Raw genomic sequence first — 21,563 nt, 5'->3', positions numbered from 1 at the left:
GCTCCCATTACTAGGGTGTCCACTGGGATACTGAGTCTATAGGCTACATCTGAGCCAGGGTTTTAGGTCCTCTCCATGCATGGTCCTTGGTTGGGGTATCAGTCTCTGCAGGGCTCCCAGGGCTCAGTGTTTTTAGCTCTGTTGATTTCCTTTTGGAGCTTCTGTTCCCTCCCCGTCTTTCTAGCTCCCCCTTCTTTCATAAAATTCCATCCATCTTTAAAAGCCATATATTTTTATCCTATAGTCTTCGGAATCTTCTTTCATCTCTTCTGACACTTAACATTGTCATGAACTGAATTTCAGAACTGTAAACTCCAGAACTCTGTAAAGATATTATTTTGTTATTATATATCACCTTTTTGTTTATATATCACCTTCAAGTTTTTAAAATTTGTCATGAAAGTAGCCCTAGAAAACTTTCATTATGTGCTCCAATCTGCCTCCTCTCCCAAGCAAGGTACTTGATCTTCCATTTCCCTGTCCCCAAGTACATTACCAATATTCACTCAACTATCCTTAACTCAAAACCACTTTGATGCTGTTTTTGTATATTCCCCATTTACATATTTTATTGTTTGTGAATCTTATACATGTATATATTTTTATTAAATACAACACCCGTCATCTCTCTTCTAGGTCCTCCTCTGCTACACCTAATTTTTCCTCCCAAATTTGTTCTCTCTCTCTCTCTCTCTCTCTCTCTCTCTATTGTTTAACACACTGATTCTACTTTCTGTTTTCCTATGGGTGTAGGACCCCCACTTGGAGCATCAGCTGCCTCCCAGGGGCCATATATCTGGAGAAAAATAGTCATACCTTTCTTAGAACCCATCCATTTCCAATAGTTACTCAGCTAAGAGTGAGAATTCATGAGCACTTCCCTCATCCATGCTAGGATTTTAGATGGCTTGACACTGGCTATTCCTCATGCCTGAAGTCATGGCAGCTTGACCTTGGCTATTCCTCATGCCTGCAATCATGGCAGTTTGACATTGGCTATTCCTCATTCCTGCAATCATGGCAGTTTGACATTGGCTATTCCTCATTCCTGCAATCATGGCAGCTGTACATGGACACAATGGTATTGTCATGTCTGGAAAATTCTGTTCACTGCAGATGTCCATTACCTCGGACTCTTCCAGTCTTTACACCTAACAGGCCTTACAGAACATTCCACCCAAATACTAGTGAAGGTCCATTATTTAAAGCAGCCCATGGGAATTTCTCCAAAGTAGATAACAAATTATGATTAAAAAGTCTAAACTACAAAAATGAAAATAGCATCAATGAAATAACCACAATGAAGTAGTTAGATCGTAACATCAACATTAGCTATAAAACAAACAAACAAACACAAACTCATGGAGACTAAACAACACACTACTGAATACTAACTGTTTTGAGAAAAAAAAATCAAGGATGAAATTTTAAAATTATATTTTGTAAAAATCAGACTAACAAGATCTATAGGCTCCATGAAGGCAGTCCTAAGAGGAAATTTTATAACAATGAGTGACTACAAGTATTTTTGAGAGCTCTCAAATGAATTACATATTGATATGCATAAAGGCCTTGAAAAACCAAGAACCAGCAACCACAAACAGTTAAAAAGGATGAGGCAATCAAAATCAGGACTAAAATAATGAAATGAAAATAAAACCAACAGAAAGAATCAATAAAACAAAGAATTGATTTTTTTTGGAAAGACCAACAAGATTGGCAAAACTTTAATCAAATTAACCAAAAAAGAAAAGAGAGAGGCCCCAAATTAATATAAAACAAATAGTTGGTTTTTGAAAAGATCAACAAGATTGACAAACCTTTAATAACTTAACCAAAAAATAGAGAGACTCCAAATTAATAAAATCAGATTAAAAAAGAAGAAGTACTCAACACACATTAAGGAAAATTGGAGACTTACAAGGACCCACTTTAACATTTTTAATTACTCTGAACCAGTAAAACTTAAAGGGACAGATTGATTTCTGGATTCATATGTCCTGACAAGCTGATTAAAAATAAGTACATAGTCCATGCAGAACTATAACTACCAGTTGGATAGGAGCAGTAATTAACTCCCAACACCCACACTTGATCATAGGCCTGTGAATTTTCACTCACACAATGTGCTTATTAAGAAAAAGAAATAGACACCATTCTAGCCATGAGACATACTCTTAGAAATATTTTGTATTTGCTCTTGTTTTTATCAGTGTGTAAACAGGGGAAATATCCAAGTAACTAATTATGAGTACATATAAGCAAGATTTAATGGAATAACATATCATGTTTAAATTAAACACAGTGAAAAAATAGTGGGTATTGGACAAGAAATAATTTTATAGAACCCAAATGGCAACTTAGCACAAGAACAGTGGCAGAAGAATCACAGATGAGTCAATCTAGAAGAATTATGAAATTGTCAAGAACATGAAAATATTGTTTGCACAAGTCAGAATAATGAATAGTTGTCAGTTATTGGAAGAGCTTTTATTGTAGCTTGGATTCACATAGTAAATAACATTTCATTCTTAGTAGACTGGGTCATAATTCTCCTCCGTGTACTTCATTCCTTTCTCTGCTTAGTACAAAGGAGTACCATTTTTCTTTTCTTTCCTAAACATGTCAATAATAACTGCAGATATGCTTCCCAGATTCCATTCTTAACGCTTCCAATCTATTCACAGGAAACATCGTAGGTTATGTAATTGAGACTCTTATCTATTTGGAATTTCTTTGGTATTCTTTTTGTTAGAATAACAACTAGTGTAAATGTTTTTATTTACTGAGATGATGAGATAAAAAGAGACCCATACCCAAGCTTTCCTAATACATGGCTCAGGCTGATCTCAGCGTGTTTCTATCTAACTGTTCCTGGCCTAGGCTTGGAAGCTTGTAGCTTCCATACAATTCCATCTAATCTTTTGGAAGCATGGACCTTGAAGAATTCAGCTTCCAGACTCCATCTCCATCCTAGGCCTAGAATGTTTTCAGCCTCCAAGACTTTCTGCTGACATTGACCCTTTCTAGTTCTTTTTGAATTCTGCCTGGCTGGTTCAACTTATCTGTTCTCCAAGCTGACCCAAAACTCCTCTCCAAACTGACTGATTCAATATGGCTTCTCTCTACTTCTCCTTTAATTGCTCTGCTTGGAAAAAACTGCCTCTGAACTCCATGAACCAAAGTGCAAAAACTCTACTGAACTGCACCAACACCAAATTGTACTGTCTGTACTCCTGAACTCTACTGTACTATCTCTATGAACTTCCCTCTCTGAGCCTATGTAGCTTCACTTTTTCATGAGAGTTGGGCATATCCAATTTCTGACTCATTCTGTCAAATCTTTCTCTGTTTTGTTACCTTGTCTGTCCCACAATTAGCCACCATTGTTTGGAATTAAAGGTATATATTGAATTCCAGCCAGAGGGATTAAAGGTGTATATTAGTGCATATTTGTATTCCAGTCGGATTACACAGAACTAGATCTTTGGATGTAATCTCTTGCCAGAGCAGCCACTTTGCTATCCAAATTTTGGGCAGAGTGGAGGAATTCTTATGAAAGGAGGGGAAGATATAAAGACCTGGAAAGGCCTGGAGCTCCACAAGGTGAACTATAGAACCCAAAAACCCTAAGCACAGGGCTCTTTTCTGAGACCCTAACCAAGTACCATTCATGGAGATAACCTAGAACCCCTGCACAGATGTAGCCCATGGCAGCTCAGTCTCCAAATGGGTGCCCTAGTAAGAGGACCAGGGGCTGTCTCTGACATAACTCAGTGGCTGGGTCTTTGATCACCTCCTCACAAGTGGTGGGAAGGAGGAGCAGCACTACCAGGCCACAGAGGAAGACAATGCAAACAGTCCTGATAAGATCCGATAAGCTATGGTCAGATTGAAGAAGAGGAAGTCCTCCTATAGCAGTGGACTGGGGAAGGGGAATGGGAATGGGAGGAGATGAGGGAGCAAAGATGGGATTGGGAGGAGATGAGATTGGGGGCTACAGCTGGTATACAAAGTGAATAAATTGTAATAAATAAAAAAATTGTATTAAAAAATTCCTGTACATTCTAGCACTTTGCCATTATTAGGTCAGAGGTAAAATGAGCTTTCAGATACCAATCACCAAGAGCAAAGCTAGGTACATACGTACATAGGAATGTGAATTAGATGTTTTTCTATAGGTGCGGGATATTGCCCCACAATTATACATAGCACAATGTCTAAAGCAACTCGTTCTTATTTATTTAGAGTTCTGATAAATACAAAAATATCCCTGAAGTGACGATAAATATGACATTGAAAGCACAACGTTATGTATTCACAGGGCCAGGAATGAAACCTGTGTTAGGCTGGAAGGTGCAGAAAATAAGGAATAGTGGAGACAAGAATGGAATATGCATTATTAAAGGGACACGACTTGTTCATTTCCACCTGATTTTCAAGCATTTTTCACCCTGTGGTTACCGGGCATTGCGATTATTTTCTTTCTCTTTCTTCTATTCTTTCTCCTCCTCCTCCCCATCCTCCTCATCATCTTCCTTCTCCTCCTCCTCCTCTTCTTCTTCTTCTTGCTAACATTAAATAAAGTTTAATTAAAAAATGAGTTTTACCTTTCCCTAGTCCCCTGATAGAGGAAGACTTCCTCCCCTTCTATTTGACCCTAGCCTATCAGGTCTCATCAGGGTTGGCTGCATCATCTTCCTCTGTGGTCTGGCAAGGCTGCATCCCCCAGGAGAAGATGATCAAAGTGCCAGCCACTGAGTTCATGTCAGAGACAGTCCCTGCTCCCTTTACTAGGGAATCCACATGCACACTGAGCTGCCTATGGACGTCCTCTGAGCAGGGGTCTAGGTCCTCTCCATGCATGGTTCTTGGTTAATGCATCAGTCTCTGCAGGCTTCCTTGGGCCCGGATTTGTTGGCTCTATTGGTCTCCTTGTGGATCTCCTGTCCCTTCTGGGTCCTTCTATCACCACCAAAGCTCTTTCATAAATCCCCTTGTGTTCTGCCCAAAGTTTGGCTGTGAGTCTCAGCATCTTCTTTGACTCCTTGGGGGATGGAGTCTTTCAGAGGATATCTAGAATCTAGAAATTATAATCTTACAAAAGTATCTCAATGTTTAGTTCCTGGCATTTAATTAATGCTTAAAGAGCAATATCCCCCAAACAAGTCAATGTGTCAAATTCAGCAACTATTCATTAGTTTGTGGGTTTCTTTTTTCTTTTTTTTTTTTTAAAAGATCTGGAATGGCAAAAGTAACATTTAAGTGTTGTTCTTTAACAAATGTGTGAGAAAGGAAGAGACTGGAGTAACCTGATTTTATCAACAAGAGCAGATTCAAAGTCTTGAGCTGGGTTGATTCTGATTTGCTATGTCTCAAGTTGTCTCAAGTACTAACCGTCACACTTTCTCATTTCATATGCCCACCAGCCACAACTCCAAAGGTGTTATACATGTTTACTTCAGTAACACTTACAATCATACTGACAGGCCTAATTTTAACTTTTATTTATTATTTTCATGAAATGAGGATAACTGAGAAGAGGTCTGAATTCTGCTTCTGGAGAAGGAGAATGGGACAACAGAGCAGGATGCTATGGGGCAGGGGATCACTAAGGAAGAGAGGGGATAATGCTGTTGTATCACCATGGGCTTTTTCTGGGCTCATCCCCTGATGATTAACAACCTCAGAAGATCATTTCTAGGAATTTGAAAAGACAATAAAATGGACATGTTATGGCTTTAATAGTAACCAGACTTACTTGCGTATTTTTTTTTTAAACTCTGCTAAGGCTTACATATTGTCATCTTTCTTCCCTCATCTTCATGCTGTCCGTGCCTGACCATCTGCTCCATCAGCGCCCAAAGGAAGGTTTTCCTCTTTTCCTAGGGATGCTGGAACAGAAGTCTGCAGTGACATCATGGTTATTTGTTTTTAAAAATCAAATTTACTCAGAGAATGCATTGCCAGCAAGAACACTGCCAGGTCACAGCTGTTTCACAGTGAGTCATCCATCACTCCTAGGACTACCACACACAAACCAAAGCAACAAAATCCCACACACCAGGGAATAAATAAAATAACGCTAACTCATATGAAATGTTCACACAGAAACTTTTACACTAGATTTGCAGCAAGACACATCAACTTACTATGCCTTTTCTGTTAAAAAAAAAAAAAACAACTTGGAGAATGTGAGGATTTAGAAAAAGGAATGATTGGTTGTGTGTAGTACTATATTCTACCAGACCGTTTGAATATACTTTTATTAACCAAGCAAGGGAACAGATTCCATAAGTTAATATGATTTTAACAAGACCTACCCACAGATATTTAATAGACCAAATAGCAGGATTAGACAGCTGTTAATATAGTTGTGTTGGAGTTTGTTTTCACCTATTATGTTTTCCAACTGCCTATCTCAGAGGCTAAAATTGCTGCCCTGATGGTTAAAGGTATCGATATAGGGAAATAGTAATAAAGTATCAGTAATAAAGTACCATTTGGAAAAAAAAACATAAACTTTGGTAAGGGCTCTAAATTGAGACCACAACTAGCCTTGGGCATGAGATGTACTGCCAAAAGGAGCAAGGTTTTCAGAATAACAGAAAAAAAAAAGTGGCAAATAAGTCTTCTACAGTGTGATAAATTTGCTCATGGCTGGCCAATATTTTCAAGAATATAAAAAGAAAAGCCAAAGACATAATAGAAAAGACAAAATAAAGTTTATAAACCTTTCAAGGACCATGTGTCTAAAATGACTAGCAAAAATACTCTATTTTATTTCAAGTGATGAGTTTTTTTCTGATTACTCAGGGACTAGTGTATGATTTTTTTTTCCCAACAAAATTTTGCAGACTAGTTTGTGTTAATAGATAAAATAATAGATAAAACCTAGGGATGATATATATTTCCTTGGTGAGAGCACCACAGCCCTCAGCATTCACTTCAGAGATTAGGATGCCAGTGAGACTGCCTTCTCCCAGAAAAACAGCCTCTGAAACAGAGTCTTCAAATGTTTCTTCTGTGAGTCATAGCTCATCCTCTAGCACTGAATATGCAATTTTAGATGGAAACTGAAATGTCATCTAGAAGTATTTGACTTGAAACAATTTGGAGGAAATTATTTTAAGTTAAATTGCTTTTCAGGTAATAAAAGAAAAATTAGATCAACCTGGGGAATTGACTAAATACACTATTTTCTCAAGTAATGAGCTCTTTGAAATGGACTAGCAATCAAAAATCACGATCTACTTGCTTCCTGTACAGCCGTTGTTAGCTGTTAGTAGATAATGAAAATGTTCTCTTTGAACTCAGACCAGTACAATAAGCTATAGAATTGTGGAGGGTAATTATAATCCTAAAATTTCAAATCTGTGTGGTCAAGTGCACCCACAATGCATGAGCCAGGGTGTAAAGCAGTAGATTAAAAATGAATGTGATACTTCTTACTTTTAAATTGAATATAATATACCAGAAATAATTTCCTTTTATTAGTTGCTTATATAGTACAATAATTAAAAATTTTAATGACACATAAATTATATAAACTATCCAATTAATTCATTATCTAATGTTGAAATGGTAATAGAATTATATTTATATTTTCATTGTATATAGAATCATAAACTCATATACATGGATACTTCTATAAAAAGACAATTGTGACTATTACTCATGGGTTAAATGGCTATGGATAATTGGTGATACAATACTTAAAACGTTTTGTATTTTTCAGTTGTTTTGTTTGGATATGGACATGCATTAAATTTTAACTGGATAAAAAGTAGGTAATTTTCAGCAATGAATTATTTGCCTAGAAAGGTATTTCTTTGTTCTGGGGCAAGGATAGGTAAATGATGATCAGTCGGCCATACAACCTGACACCCATTTTTACTTGATAGTCCTTTATGGATAAAGCTTGAAAGATCAGGCTCCAAAGATTAGCAGAAATAAACACATATTCACCGTGGTTCTGTACTTCTGCCTGCTTGTAGAAGGAAGCCAGGGGAAAATGGTCAAGACACAATATGAATTATTTAAAATTCAGGAATTGCCTCGAGGTCATTTATTTAGGTCAAAGCTAACCTTTCTGACAGAACTGTAGTTTGTGTGGATTTCTGAAATTATGCTTAAATTCTTCAAGGTTACAAAATACCACTTTTTTTCTGGCCCCAAGATGGAGGGAACCAGTGAGTGCGATATTTTTGAAGGGCAGAAAATCTGAAACTCCAAACCTCCTGAGTGGATGGGCAGCTGAAGCCAGAGCACTGACTTTGAAGCTTCCCGAGCTAGAGGGAACAACCCCTTAGCTGAGATGGATTGGATCTAGGCCCCCTTTGGTGATGGGGAGGTCTGAGAGTGGCAAACTATTGACCCCCTGTACTTTCAGCTGCACCTTCTCTTGCTCCTCTTGCCCTGCAAACACAGCACCAGCAAGGGGTGCATAATCCCAGGTACAGGGTGCCTCCTTACTGTGATGGCCAAATAGGGGACCCAAATCTGAGAGCAGAAAAATGTGGGCTGAGAATACAGCATATGCCTGTGAGGGAAGTGAGTGCGCGTGAGCCCTCCATGATTCCCACAAAGGCCTGAAAGTGAGTGCTTCTGTGAGAGAGTGCTTACAGAGGCCCAGATTCAGGTCTCTCTATGCTTGCAGCCAGCCAGACTACGCTCTCCCCCCCCCCCCCCCGCTATGGGCAACATAGGGATCCCAGGGACAGCTTTCACGACCTTGAAAACCCTATTCTATGGGTCTCCTAGGGGAGAACAGCCAAACAATTCCTGGAACCAAGATGGTGCAGCTCAGGAAGATCTGAGCGCTTGGGGCACAATACCAAGACAGGCCTGTGGCCGATGAGCCATTCGGGGCACCTGAGCACATGAAGAACACCTGCACAACAACCTGCACTTGCGCTCCTCCCTTACACGTCACCCTTCCAGGCACATCTTCATGCACACGCCTGTGCTTGCGCACTTGTGCCTGTAACCTTCCTACTTTACCTGTATCTGAAACACCAACACCCACTCACAAACAGGAGGATCTCTCTCATCTTCCTGAAGAATACTCCAGATTCCAGAGACAGATGGACCCAGTCTACAGACAGTACAATACAGTCTCCAGGAACAAACAGCAAAGGCCATCAGCTGGCTAGAGGCAGGAGTAAGAACACATCCAACAAAAATCAGGACATCATGGCTTCAGCAGAAACCCCCCAAATCAATGGACATTTTAATTCCTCAGGAAAACAGGTAAATGATTTAAAAATCCATGCTTATCCAGTTACTAGAGACACATAAAAAGGAAACAAACAACAACAACAAAAAATAGATGCCATCATGGAAAGACAGGAATCCACATTCAAAAAGATTAAAGAAATGGTGTAAGACATGAAAACAGAATTAGCATCAATAAAGAAAACACAAACAGAGGAAACCCTGGAGCTGGAGAATTTAGAGAAGAGATCAGGACCACAAAAGAAAGCATCCAACAGATGAGAGAATCTCAGGTGCTGAAGATAAAATTACAGAAATTGATACATCTCTCTCTCAAAAAAAAAAAAAAAAAATCAGAAAAGTTCCAAACACAACACATTCAAGAAATCAAGAACACCATGAAAAGACAAAACCTAAGAATAATAGGAATAGACAAAAAAGAAGATTCCAGGCTCCAAGGTCCAGAAAATATTTTCAAGATGGACACTAAATAGGTAAATGATGACGCTTACAGAGGTTCTAAATTAAATGGACCTAATAGATGTATATAAAACCTTTCACCCAAACTCAAGTATATCTTCTTTCCAGCACCCCATAAAACCTTCTCCAAAATTGATAATGTAGTCAGACACAAAATAAGCCTCAAAAGATACATGAACATTGAAACAATTCCTATATCCTATCAGATCACCACGGCCTAAAACTAGACCTCAAAACAAAAGAAATAACAAAAAACCTATGCATGCATGGAAAATAAACAACTCTCTACTCAACTACATCTGGATCAGGGAAGAAATAAAAAAGGAAATTAGTGACTTCCTAAAATTCAATAAAAATGAAGGCACAACTTACCCAAACTTATGGGACACAATGAAAGCAGTGCTAAGAGGAAAGTTCATAGCACTAAGTGCCTTTAGAAAGAAGTTTGAGACAGCTCATACACGCAACTTAATGGCACACATGAAAGCCATAGGGGGAAAAAAAAAGAAGCAGACACACCGAAGAGGAGTAGACAGTTGGAAATAATTAAACTCAGTGCTAAAATCAATAAATTAGAAACAAATAAAAGAATTCATCAAAGAATCAATGAAATCAAGAGTTGGTTCTTTGAGAAAATCAACAAGATAGACAAACCTTAGCCAAACTAACTAAAAGGGAAAAGGAAACTATCCAAATCAGCAAAATCAGAAATGAAAAGGGGACGTAATGACTGACATTGAGGAAATCCAAACAATCATTAGGTCTTATTTCTAAATCCTATACTCCACTAAATTTGAAAATCTAAATGAAATGGGCAATTTTCTTGATAGATTACATTTACCAAAGCTAAACCATGATCAGGCAAATAGATTAAACATCCCTATATCCCCAAGGAAATAGAAACAGTCATCAAAAGTGTGTCAGTCATAAAAATCCCAGGGCCTGATGGTTGCAGCACAAAATTCTACCAGATATTCTAAGCCAATACTCTTCAAACTATTCCACAAAATAGAAACAGAAAGAACATTACCAAACTCATTCTCATAGGCCACAGTAACCTTGATACCTAAACCACACAAAGACCCAACAAAAAAAAAAAAAAAGAATTTCAGTCCTATCTCACTTATGAACATTGATGCAAAAATACTCAATAAAATACTAGGAAACTGAATGAAGGAACATATAAAATATATACCTTGATCAAGAAGGCTTCATCCCAGACATGCAGGGGTGGTTTAATATACAGAAATCAATCAATGTAATCCACCATATAAAAAAGAAGGAAAAACAAAACAAAACATGATCATCTCCTTAGATGCCTAAAAAGCATTTGACAAAATCCAACACCCATTCATGTTTAAAGTTTTGGAGAGATCAGTAATACAAGGCACATATGTAAACATAGTAAAGACAATATAGACCAAGCCTATAGACAAATTCAAACTAAATGGAAAGAAATATAAATCAATCCTACTGAAATCAGGTACAAGGGAAGTCTGCCCACTCTCTCCATATCTCTTCAACGCAGTGCTTGAAGTCCTAGCTAGAGCAATAAGACAACTAAAGGAGATAAGGGAATACACATTGGAAAGGAAGAAGCCAAAGTATCACCATTAGCAGATGATATGATAGTACACTTGAGTGACCCTAAAAATTCAACCAGAGAACTCCTTCAGCTGATAAACACCATCAGCAAAGTGGCTGGATACAAGATTAACTCAAAAAAATCAGTAGCCGCCCTATATGCAAAGGCCAAAGGGCTGAGAAAGTTACTTTTACAATAGCCACAAAAACCATAAAGCACCTTGGTGTGACTCTAACTAAGCATGTTAAAGACCTATCTGAAACAAAACAAAACAAAACAAAAAAAACCACACATCAAGTCTCTGAAGAAAGAACTTGAAGAAGATATCAAAAGATGGAAAGATTTCCCATGTTCATGGATCGGTAGGATTAACATAGTGAAAATGGCGATCCTACCAAAAACAATCTACATATTTAATGCAATTCCCATCAAAATACCAATATGATTAACATAGTGAAAATGGCCATCCTACCAAAAACAATCTACATATTTAATGCAATTCTCATCAAAATACCAACACAATTTTTTTTTTTTTTTTTTTTTACAGAACTTGAAGGAACAAATCTCAATTTCATATGGAAAACCAAAAAAACCTCAGAATTGCTAAAAACAATAATGTACAATAACATCTTCTGGAGGTAGATCCATTCCTGATCTCAAGCTGTTCTATGGAGCAACAGAAATAAAAGCTGCATGGTTCTGACACAGAACCAGAATGGTGACTCAATGGAATTGAATAGAAGACTCAGAAATAAACTCACACACCTACGGTTACTTGATTTTTGACAAAGCAGTCAAAACATTACAATGAAAAAAGAGAACATATTCAACAAATGGTGCTGGCCTAATTGGATATCTACATGTAGAAAAATGCAAATAGATCCATATTTCTCACCATGCACAAACTAAAGTCTAAATAGATCAAAGACCTGAACTTAAAACCAGACACATTAAACCTGTTAGAAGAGAATGTGGGGAAGAACCCTTGAACTCATTGGCACCAGAGACAACTTCCTGAACAGAACAGATCTTTAAGCACAGGCTCAAAGATCAACAATCATTAAATGGGACCTCATGAAACTGAAAAACTTCTATAAAGAAAAGGACACTCTTCTCAGAACAAAACGTCAGCCTATAGACTGGGGAAGGATCTTCACCAACCCTATATCTGACAGAGGGCTAATATCCAGAATATATAAAGAAATTAAGAAGTTAAAACCAACAAACTAAGTAATTCAACTAAAACATGGGGTACAGAGCTAAACAGAGAATTCTCAATAGAACTATGTTGAATGGCAGAGAAACATTTAAAGAAATACTCAACGTCCTTAGTCATCAGGGAAATGCAAATCAAAATAATCCTCAGATTTCTTCTTACACCCATCAGAATGGCTAAGATCAATAACTCAAGTTACAAAACAGACTGTGGAGGATGTGGAGAAAGGGGAACCCTCCTCCATTGCTTGTGGTAATGTAAACTTGTACAACCATTTTGGAAATTACTCTGGTGCTTCCTCAAACAATTAGGAATAGTGCTACCTCAAGATATATACCTTAGGCATATATCCAAAACATGCTCAAGTACACAGCAAGGACATTTGTTCAACCATATTTGTATCAGCTCTGTTTATAATAGCCATAAGCTGGAAACAACCTAGATATCCCTCAAAGGAGGAATGGATACAGAAATTGTGGTACATTTACACAATGTAATACTACTCAGCTATTAAAAACAAGGAAATCATGGAATTTGCAGCAAATGGTGGAAACTAGAAAAGATCATCTTGAGTGAGGAAACTCAGAAGCAGAAAAACACACATGGTATATACTCACTTATAAGTGGATATTAGCCATTTAATATAGGAAAAAAATACTAAAATCTATAGTCCTAAACAAACTAAACAACAAGGAAAACCCTAGGGAAGATGCTCAATCCTATTTCAGAAGGAAAAATGTGATAGACATTGAAAGCTGGAGAAGACAGGGTACCGGACAAAAGCCTACCATAGATGACCTCTGAAAGACTCCACTGATCAAGTTATCTAAGGATAGGCTGAGACTCATAGCCAAACACTGGGCAGCGTTCAGGGAATCTTATGAAAGAATGGGGAGACAGAAAAATCTGGAGAAGACAGGAACTCTAAGAAGACACCAACAAAGTAAAAAATAGAACAGAACAAAACAACAACAATAACAAAAAAACTGAGTCCTGGGGGCCCTTCAGAGACTGATACACCAACCAAGGACAATGTGTGTAGAGGACTTAAAATGCTGGCTCAGATGTAGCTCATAGCCTCAGTATCCAAGTGAGGTCCCTAGTAAGGGAGTCAGGAGCTATCTCTGGCATGAACTCAGTGACAGGCTCTCTGATCACTTCTCTCTGGGGGGTGCAGCCTTGCCAGGTCACAGAGAAAGACAATGTAACCAGTCCTGATGAGACCTGATAGGCTAGGATCTGATGGAAGGGGAGGAGGGTCTCCCCTATCAGTGGACTAGGAGAGGAGCATATGGGGGGATGAGGGAGGGCGTTTGAGATTGTGCAGAGATGAGGGAGGAGGCAAAAGCTGGGATACAAAGTGAATAAATTATAATAAATGATAATAAAAAAAGAAAAAATACCATTTTTATTTTATGATTAATAACATTCAAATGGAAGCATAGAGAGACCACATCATAGCCAAGGTCGGAGCCAAATGGACTTCCTTTGAATATCTCTGTGTTGTTTCTATGTTTATATCAGCTATGAATAAGTTCATTAATCTGTCCGTCTGTCCATCTGTTGGCCATTACAACAGCACAGTGCAGTGTTTTCATTTGGAGAAATATAAAAGTACTATCTATCTTTTGGATGGGAAAACAAAATTTAAATCAGCCTCTAGAAGGTAATGTGCAACACAGTCTTCTGCAGACTTGATTTCTAGTTAAGATTGGAAATAAAGTATGGCTTTAATCAGTTCTGCAAATCAAAATTTCTCTCTAAGGGTGACTGATATTTCGGGTGGATGGACTTGGTAAAGTGTTCTCTGACATGACAGAATATACATAAAGATGAGACATCTTTCTCACTCTGGAGATTTTTTAACTTGAGAAAGTTAATAAATTCCACAGAATTGTAAATCAAATCACTAGAATTCTTTCATTAAGAATTCAAGCCTAATTAATGCTAATAAAGAAAACTAATTAGCACGGTGTTTACGAGAACACTGCATGTCTTCGCGTGGCATTTTCTTCATCTTTATGAAAAGCAAGCATGATGTTAATGTGACATTAAGAACACTTCGCTTGCTATCTCTAGGATGTGTCTCAACTGCAAACGTCCTAGGTGAACAGGGTGAAACAGTGACCCAGGTGTTACATTTTTTTTTTCATTCTTAGCTGTCTGGAGTAGAAAATATTACAAAGAAGCGTTTCACTTTGTACATATAATTTGAATTTTTTTTGTTTTGTAGCTCATCTAAGTTAATCATAAAAATAATTAGAATGTTTCCTTTTGAGTAAGAAGAATTTTATGAACAGCTTTTATGTGTAGTTTGGTATTCAAATTACTCAAAGACTTTTATTTATATTTTATTTAGCTCTACTGAGGTCATGAACATCAACAACATCTTGGTGATCCTTTAAATATATCCAGATGACTCTTTTCTTGAATGACAGAAATATTGATGTTAAACCTTAAAGTCGTGGAAAATAATATTTATTCCAGGGTTTAGAAAATAGTTTTTGACCCAGGTGTTTCCTGGGTAATAATTTTAGAACATGAAAATATCTTTAAAAGCCTCTAAAGAACATAATAAACAAATTTATATGTTTACATGTGCACATGATCTATATAATGAACCTATATGTATATATGAATGTTCTTATTATGATTTACATCAAGTTATTCTCATGATTTAAGTCAAAAGCCAATGATACAAAACCTCACAGGTTATCTCAAATTTCTTTGACCATAAATATTTTGCATTAATTAAGAAATATTTTCCTTTTCCCAGTCTGTAGGCTGTCACTTTGTTTTGATGACGGTGTCCTTTGCTTTACAGAGGCTTTTCAGTTTCATGAGGTCCCATTTATTGATTGTTGCTCTTAGAGCCTGTGCTGTAGGTGTTCTGTTCAGGAAGTTGTCTTCTGTGCCAGGGAGTTCTAGGCTCTTCCCCACTTTTTCTTCTAACCAATTTAGTGTGTCTGGTTTTATGTTGAGGTCTTTGATCCACTTGGACTTTAGTTTTGTGCAGGGTGATAAATATGGATCTATTTTTATTTTTCTGCATGTAGACATCTAGTTCAACCAGCACCATTTGTTGAAGATGCTATCTTTTTGCCATTGAATGGTTTTGGCTTCTTTGTCGAAAATCAAGTGTTGATAGCTGTTTGGGTTTATTTCTGGGTCTTCTATTCGGTTCCACTGATCCTCCTTTTTGCTTATATGCCAATACCATTCAGTTTTTGTTACTATTGCTCTGTAGTATAGCTTGAGATCAAGGATGGAGATACCTCCAGATGATCTGCTCAGTATCCAAGTGGGTACCCTAGTAAGGGGAACAGGGACTACTTCTGACATGAACTCAATGGCTGGCTCTTTGATCCTCCCCTCCTCCCCCTGACCTGAGGGAGGAGCAGCCCTGCTAGGTCACAGAAGAGGACTTTGCAGCCAGGCCTGAAGATACCTGATAAGCTAGGGTCAGATGGAAAGGGAGGAGGTCCTCTCCTATCAGTGGACTTGGAAAGGGGTAGGAAAAAGGTGAGGGGGGAAGGGTGGGATTGGGAGGGAATGAAGGAGTGGGATACAGCTGGTTTACAGAGTTAATAAACTGTAACTAATATTAAAAAAAATATTTTCTATCATGGCTTCTATAGAATTGTAAGTTCTAGTTTCAAGGTTGTCTATTGCAATTAAACACATAATAAATTTTGCCATGCAATCTACAGGTACTTAGGGGTCTCAAGATGACCCAGTAGGTAAAATGGCACCTGGCACATCAGCCTAATGACGTAATAAGTACAAGAACCTTCAATGAAAGGAAAGGGATAACTGTGGAGAGTCTCCCTCTGACTTTCTCTCTCTCTCTCTCTTGAGATCTTTATCTCTCTCTCTCTCACACACACAATGATAATAATAAAATAACTAAAAAAAGAAATCAAAATAAGAGTAGTAATGGCTGAAAAAAATCATTCCTTTGTCAAAATCATTTCAAGTGTCTCTTCGATCCTCAAGTCATTCTCTCCTTGTTGATAAGTGGTGTCCCATGTGTACATCACCCTGCTTACTTCTGTGAGAAATGACATGATAGTGACATCCATTAATGACATTTTCAAAATGGTAAGGGGACTGCTTTAATGGCTATCAATAAGTTTTCATTTAAAGAATAACCATACATGTATACATACAAAACAACAGTAATTAAAAAGAGGTCACGTATCTGGGCAAAAAGGAACATAGAAGAAGTTGGAGGGAGAGAGACAGAAATTATTTAGATGTATGACTCATATATGAAGTTCTCAAAATAACTAAAATTATTAAGTTAAAAAAGTGCACCATAATCTCAAGTTCTTATACAAAGATAATATTCACTACCTAGCTTATTTTCATAATAATTTTAATCATTCTTTAAGATACAAGCAAACACATTCTCACACATATCAGAACGGCTGTAATTTTTTATTATAATCTGAACTCTGACTGTGACAGTGTACACAAGACCTGCTCAGACAGAACCGCAGTAGAGAAGGAGAAAGCAGAAAAAGTCTCATTCCTAAATGAAAGACTGTTTGCAATTAATACCCTCTAAGAAAGGGAACATGAGTTTCCTCCATGCAGTGCGGCTACTCTATCACTCCAGTTCTGGACCCCAGACCCTGAAGAAGTTGGGCAACACAAAGTAGACTCCATTTTTGTTTGTTTAGTTTAGTTTGTGTGTGTTTTGTTTGTTTGTGTGTTTTCATATTATTTGCATTTTTTTTGGGTGGCATTATTTGTTCGGAACTTTTTTTTTTCTGAGAGGAGAAAGAGACAGACAGAGAGAAAGAATAAGAGAGGGGGAAGGATATCTAGAAAGAAAAGAGAACAAACATGAGATTACATAGGGAGAGAAATTGACTGTCCAGAGATTTGGTGGAGAAAGAATATAAACAAAATATGTTATATAAAAATAATATAAATTAAAATAATTGGTTTTTAAAGTATAATGTTTGAAATTTCAATAAAATATAATTAAATTAAGAAAAACTAGTAGTCTTAAACTAAAGTAATTAAAATCTAATTTGCAGGAAAAATAAGATTATATAAATATATATAAATATCAGATACTTTAAAAGCTTTATGTTCATTAAAAAAGGAGTAATTATTTTATTATTAGAAATTGCTCCATTCCTAAAAACATTACTTTTCTAAAGCATGAAATTGGCTTTTAATTCTTTGAATGCTTATAGGAAGCATCCTTTATGCCATGGCTTTTTCCAACTTTCCCTAATGATCTTTCAGTAAATTTTATATTGGATGGCTCATTTCCGTAAAATAAACAACCCATTCTATCCTTAAGGGTGTTAGTGGGTAGATTCTTAGAAACTGAAATGCAGGAAGGAGAGCTTGGTTGATATGCTGTGAGCAGTGTTTGAAATGCCTACCAAAGATGCCCAGTGAGAGACTCCAGGGGGAAAAGTGTCAGGAAGGGGAGGAAGCATGTTGCCGACTGGAGAATGCATGCATCCCTCAACACCTTAACACTAAATTGTGACAGCAAACTCCAACTCTTCAGCGAGAAAGAATTTATTCATAGAAATATCTGTCTGTGTATATAGAAATACATAATAAGTGTACATGGGAGTGAAAAGAAAGCATTTTGTTTTAAGACATAAATAACTCATTCAAAGTGCTTTTATGTTGCCTAAAAATATAAATTCAATCCAGGAATGACATATATTTCTTTTTCACTAGGGTAACTACTGAAAAAAAAAATAGCACTCAATGGGATAATCAGTGATGGCGATTTGAGTCAACTTGAACTTCTTTTGGTGTCTTCGATTGTTCCACATAAATGCAAATTATATTAACAATAAGCCTGGAAGGTGTAGAATCCACTACTCACCGTACTGAGGAATCTTACTGATACTCATACATGAAATTCTATCTAACTTTGCCTTACTTCACATATAGCTTGAGATTACATGCTCACTACCTCGGAAGTCAAAGTCCAGGGCAGAACAGATCAATTACTTTGGTCCTGTGATGAGACAGCACATTCTAGAAGAGAACATGTAACAAAACCACAGAACAGGGCAATGCTGGACCACAAAGCTGAATGCAGCTGGACACAGAACTCGGTGCCTCTGGGTCATTGAGTTGCATACAGCTGGATCACAGAGCTCAGCTCTGCTGGACCACCAAGGTGGGTGCACAGTTTTTACCAGTAAAACCGTAGTCCCACCTACTTGCCTGTAGTTCCTGGTGTAGGGTTGAGACCTCATGGGATTTCCCTCATGTAGTTTAGCATGGTCATGGTTTTCGTCCTTGTTCAGCTCACCTTTGACTGGCCAGGGTGATGAGAATTTGTGAGCGTAGTTTACGATGTTACTAGGGAACATCAGTGAAACCATGGTTATTGAGGGAAAACCTACAACCGCTAATTCAATAAAGCAGCATAATTCCCCCACCAAAACAAAACAAAAAGCAACTGTCGTCCCAGATACTTTGGAGGCCAAGGCAGGAGGATGGCTTAAATTCGGGAATTCTCAGCTATAGGACACTCTTCTCATTCAGTGTCCTCACTCTTTGCAGTGTCTATATGGTCCTGGGTGCAGGGGACCACCCGGTTGACTAAGGAGGGTGAACCAGCCCAGGTTGGGAAAAGAAGTGGCATCAAAACATCAGTAACCCCTTGCAGAAATGCTTCCAATGACTCTTGGCTCCAGCTGCTTATGTTTGCACCACCTCTCAATAGTGCCAAGTTGGAAAACAACTGTTTTACACCTGGGCATTTAGGAAATATCCAATCCTAATTATTGCATCCTCTTAAAAACACGTACAGTCATTACCATCATAGTAATTAAATCATAACTATACATAGTTGAAGATATTTTCCTCCTTTTCATAACTTACATGGTTCTAAAGTTTTCTCAAATAATTTAGATAGTAGCATATTTTCATAGTTTTCAAATGTCTGGTATTAAACATTAAAATTACTACCATATTTAAAATTTCTAAAAGTGCTAGTGAAAAAAGGTTGTAAACAAAGTAATTCTTCTAGGAATAAAGTAATGATAGTTTTACTGCATTGATGTTTTTCAAAAAGTTTAACTAATATTATAAAGTTATCATCTTTAGGAAAATGCAAAGGAACAGAAATTACATCAAAATATTGACTTGATTTCTTAATTAGGCTATTTCACTCATCATCAATATACTCTTTGCACAGCATCCACAATAAATATTTCCCCATTAATATTGTTTGCAAGACTAAATCAATCAACACGGAGAAACTTACTCAGTTACTATTAAAAAATTAGTACCAATTTTAGTTGATTTTACATTTTGAATACTATTTGAATCTATTTGGTAATTTAACAGCTCTTCATTTAACACATCCCTCTTTTAGTGAGTTCAAAATTAATCTATTTAACACCAAACAGGTTCTCCAAACAGTAAATGATTTTCAAATCAAATCTATGGAAGCAATAAACTGTAAACAGTGGTCAGTTGTTAGGAGAGAGAAAGATAATTAAATGGGTCCCAGGGGATTTTTAAGAAACTAAAAATTCTTTGTATGGCATGATAATGGTGTCTTCTTTCTTTCTTTCTTTCTTTCTTTCTTTCTTTCTTTCTTTCTTTCTTTCTTTCTTTCTTTCTTTCTTTTCTGTCATTATGTATTTATTACAATCCCCAGAACACACAACATCTTAGAATGAACCCAATTGTAAGCATGTTCCTCTTATAATATGATTTCTGAAATGATTATTGTTTTACAAATGTCATAGCTCTAGAAATTAAGTTTCCTACAATCTCCTTCCCTGTATAGAGAAAGGGATTTAACTTGATAAAATTGGAGCTTGTATGAACTAGAGATGCAGACCTGAAATCACAGACCCTACCTTACGAGAATTGGGGTCAAGTGTAGAAACAAGGTCATGCAAGGGCAACAGTGAGTTTCAGATCTTTTGATGTCACCTGCACTTTCTGGAGAAGACTTCCTGATGATTCACTGTGTTGTCCAAAGGTGGCTTCAGGCTCTTCATCATATCCTTAGCTGTAGATACACAAAGCATCACCTTACCATTTTCACGTCCTTTATTATGTCCCTTCTGGTTCCAGTTTCCTGCATTAGTTCCTTTTGCATGTTCATATGCAAGATGCCTGAGAGGAACAACTGAATGGAGGAAAAATTAGGTTTGCTCAGTTTCAGAGGGTAGCAACAACCATAGTAAGGAAGGCATGCAAGAACAACTCAGTCTGTGTTGACCGGAGCTTGCAGTGACAGAGGACCAGGAAGCAGGGTACATGGGGTGAAGCCAGAGGCCAGGTGTTTACATGTATTAACTCACTCAGCCTGTCTCAGAAGGATTCCAAATTCTCCACAGTTCCTGGACTGGCCATTCAAAGCACACTTCTGAGGATGACCTTTCAGACTCAGAACTAACTCCTTCCTATAGAAATAGAAATTGGTATAATAGAAATTATTACCTTATATCTTTCCCACCATTGTATTTTGGAAATAAAAAAAGAAATCAGTTTCTTCTTGACATCTACAGTAACACAAGCCAAGGGTATGTCTTGAGAAACATAGGCTTTGGATTTTGTCCTTTGAGCAAATTGGAACTCAAATGGACATATATTTAAAGGACATGAAATCAATGTACTAAATATATATCTGGACTCCTCACAATAGACAGGACAACCATGTAAGTTTTCACCAACTGATGATGAATTGATAAAGAAAAAGTGGGCGTGCATACCACAAAGCATTACTCAGTCATTAAAATGAATAAAAGCTTGCGGTCTGTGATAACATAGACGGAAGTTGAGATCATTATGTTTAGTTGAATACACAATATCACGAAAGTTTCAAATTTAAGAGTTGGCCTCGTAAGTTCGAGAGGTAATGGAGGTTGCTGGAGAGATTTAAGATGAGAGGGGGGACAGAGGAGTAAAGGCTAACTGAAATAATTAAAGATAGTTAAAAGTAAAAAAAAAATCTTTAATTTTTTGAAGTTTGTGTATTTTTATTATAGATACACTAAAGTAACATTGTGTGTGTGTGTGTGTGTGTGTGTGTGTGTGTGTGTGTGTGTGTGT

Source organism: Psammomys obesus, unplaced genomic scaffold (assembly GCF_907164565.1).
Source record: "Psammomys obesus unplaced genomic scaffold, mPsaObe1.curated_primary_1811, whole genome shotgun sequence".
NCBI classification, from domain to species: Eukaryota; Metazoa; Chordata; class Mammalia; order Rodentia; family Muridae; genus Psammomys; species Psammomys obesus.
The sequence above is the reverse complement of the archived record's forward strand: the minus strand, read 5'-3'. Positions refer to the sequence as shown.